Here is a 3,640-nt window from a genome sequence, read left to right as displayed (position 1 = left end):
CAGGGAGAGCATTAATCCATTCATTAATCCATTCACTGATTGAGTCATGGGGAATTTCCATGTGCGTTTTGGAGGGGACAATACATCCAAACTCCATCATAAATCAAGTCTAATTTGTTCTATGTTTAAAAAAAAAAATAAGGACCTACTTTTCATATTCCTTAGTCACTTAGTGCATTATGGTGGAGATTTTTCTACCCTCCTAGTTGTAGAAGTATCAAACAATTTTATTTTCTATCTTTGATACGCTTTTAGGACTGGATTACTGTGTGAGGTTTTTAAACAAAATAACATAATTGACATCAAATATTACTTTAAAGTTGCCTATATAAAACGAAGTATCAAGAAAATCTTAAACAGGGCTGGCTAGTTAGGTCAGTTGGTTACATCATGGTGCCAATAACACTGAGGTTAAGGGTGTGGATTTCCATACCAACCAGCTGCCCCCACAAAAAAATCTTAAACACAGTGAGCAGTGATTCAAGTTATAGATTAAATTCTATAGTGGGATGAACCTGTATAGGTGAGATAACTTAATATGTCTTCCATAGACCCTGGTAACAATGAGTAATAGAATTTTTAGCCACAACATATTCTTAAGAGAAGGGTTTGTTCCATCTTAATACCTTGTTGTTATCTCTTTTCTTATTATTGAAGGCTTCTGTTTTGGAAAATCTAAGGCTAGCTGTATGATCTCAACTTGGATTTACTTCAATCACACTTCCTGTGGCAGGCAGATCCAGCAACATTTGACATTGTATTTTGAATTTTGCAAGATCACGTCATTCGGGGTCATTGGCTTTGGTCTCAGCAGATGGAGATGAGGTTGTCCCTAGTCAGAGTACCAGCAGAGAATCTGAAAGAAGTCATACTCACAGACGTTTGTTTTCCATGGAGTCTGATGATACAGACACAGAAAATGAGAGAAGAGATGAGGCAGGAGCATCTGGTGGTGTTGTAGCTCCTTTGCCCCCCAAAACCCTCCCACAACAGCAGTAGAAGCAGCAATAGGAGCATGTGGAAGTTCCTCAACCCAGACTACTCGAGGTGGTCCTGCAGAAAATGGAAGGGATGTGACAAGTGTGGAACCCCCAAGTGTGAGTCCAGCAAGTCACCAGCTTACAAGCGCACTAAGTCGTGTGACTCGGGGGATACGTTGGGTACGTTTTACATTAGGGCGATCAAGCTCCATAAATCAGAACCAGAGTCCTTTGAGACAACTTGATAATGGGGTAAATGGAAGAGAAGAAGATGATGATGTTGAAATGCTAATTCCAGTTGCTGATGGAGCTTCAGACTTTGATGTGAATGACTGCTCCAGACCTCTTCTTGATCTTGCCTCAGATCAAGGACAAGGGTTTAGACAACAATATAGTGCAACAAACCCTGGAGTAAGGCCAAGTAATCGAGATGGCCCCTGTGAGCGCTGTGGAATTGTCCACACTGCCCAGATACCACACACTTGCTTAGAAGCAACAATGAAAAATGAAACGAGTGATGATGAGGCTTTGTTACTTTGTTAGGTACAAATCACATAAGGGAGATTGTGTACAGGTTGGAGCAATATCCATTCATTTTTTTGTAACTTTACAATTAAACTAGTTTTAGTTTAAAAAGAAAAAAGATGCAGGGTGATTTCTTATTATAGGTTAGCCCACATGGTTAAATTAAACAACTTGTAACTCTATGAACTTAGAGTTTACTATTTTAGCAGCTAAAAATGCATTATATATTCATATTGTTCAATAATGTTCTTTCATTTGTTACTAATTGTTTTTATCCTGGTACTGTAGTTCACGGTAGAAACATGGCTGCTGAAACTCATTTGACTGTCATTTTATCTATCCTATGTTAAAAGTTTGTTTGTACAAAATAGTACCTCCTTTTAATTGAAACTTTTATGTTTTTAACAAACATCTTATAACTTAATATACTAGATATTAGGTTGTTAATATACAAAAAAAAAACCTTATATTTACCTGTGTTTTTGTTTGTATAACAATTTGTCTATTATTGGATTTTATCATAATATGAACTTGTCAAAGGGAAAAAAACTTTCTCTAAAAATTTTTCTTTTATGTTTTAATGCAGTGATGTAAAATTTAGGTAGAATTAGATATATTAATGGCAAAAACAAAACTCTTTTATAGATTTTCTAATGTTGACTTTAATACTCTAATATGGTACAAACCAAATGGTAAAATCCCAAGTCATTTCTTTTTTCATCTTCATTTAAAGACATCATTAAGCAGATGAAGATATTCTACTATGCATTAAATCTTGATCTTTATAAAATATGTACAAAAGTTGTTATGCTTGTATTGGACTCTAGGGATTTGCACTAAAATCATATCAAGGTCTCAGATGAGTTTAGTGCACAAGCACTATCACTGTAAATACTATTTTTTGCTACCACAATGACTATATATTTCCATAGCTTTTACGGGGGATGGGGAAGGCATTTTTTATTACAACTTGAAAATACTGTGCTGATTTCATATTTATTATTTGTATTTAAGGCTGCAGTATTGTAAGAGTGATTTTTGTCAATATATTTTATTCATGGGGGTATCATGCTACAATCTTGAAGAAAAGCAAATTAAGAAATCATTCAGATCACCCCTCTTTTTTAGGTAGAATGAATTGCAAAATCCAGCGTATTTTTTTTATTGTCAATTCCTATTTATTTATTCTTCAGGTGTCTGTTTTCGTAGCTTAATGATTGAGTATGAAATATGTATTTGTGTGTGATTATTGCTATTCATTAAATTTTAAATACTTTGCTGAATGCCATTTTAAAGCATGTTTGAGGTCTTGTGTGTGTGTCATGTTTTGCTGTCAGGAAAAACTGACTAAAATGATTTAATATGTATCAAAAATTAAAACGATTTTTTTTCTATTGTCTTGAGGTACTTTTTAAATCAAAGTTGTTTTTTCTATTTTTTTGAACTTTCTTGTATGTCGGAGACCAGCTCCGCAGGATTCGTTGGACCTGAACCAGGTTGTGTGGATCTGGTGAAAAGGAAGAGATATGAAATATGTATTTGTGTGTGATTATTGCTATTCATTAAATTTTAAATACTTTGCTGAATGTCATTTTAAAGCATGTTTGAGGTCTTGTGTGTGTGTCATGTTTTGCTGTCAGGAAAAACTGACTAAAATGATTTAATATGTATCAAAAATTAAAATGATTTTTTTTCTATTGTCTTGAGGTACTTTTTAAATCAAAGTTGTTTTTTTTATTTTTTTGAACTTTCTTGTATGTCGGAGACCAGCTCCGCAGGATTCGTTGGACCTGAACCAGGTTGTGTGGATCCGGTGAAAAGGAAGAGACCCAGGTTGTGTGGATCTGGTGAAAAGGAAGAGATGGACCACAGATGTCTAGTGCAAGTGTGGACAACGACCACAAAAATCTTGCTTTATTTATATTTTTTACTTAACCTTTTACATGATGACTAACCTTTTAATCAAAACATTTATTATTTCGTCTATATAGAAAAAGAAAAAACAAAATGTTACAAAGCAATTATGTTGTGATAAAAGCACCCACTCATGCATCAATAGTTCACCCTAAAGTCTGTGGCTTGTGGCCAGGAAACTATACAATAGCAGCATGCTTGGCATTAAAGCATCAGACTTT

The 3,640-nt window shown here is 34.5% G+C and overlaps 1 pseudogene; it reads left to right on the top strand.

Annotated features, from left to right (window-relative positions):
* The window catches only part of LOC103582751, a 9,116-nt pseudogene extending 7,395 nt beyond the window's left edge, over positions 1 to 1,721 (top strand).
* Positions 1,722 to 3,640: the final 1,919 nt, after the last annotated feature.

Source organism: Galeopterus variegatus, unplaced genomic scaffold (assembly GCF_000696425.1).
Source record: "Galeopterus variegatus unplaced genomic scaffold, G_variegatus-3.0.2 Scaffold17744, whole genome shotgun sequence".
NCBI classification, from domain to species: Eukaryota; Metazoa; Chordata; class Mammalia; order Dermoptera; family Cynocephalidae; genus Galeopterus; species Galeopterus variegatus.
The sequence above is the reverse complement of the archived record's forward strand: the minus strand, read 5'-3'. Positions and strand labels throughout refer to the sequence as shown.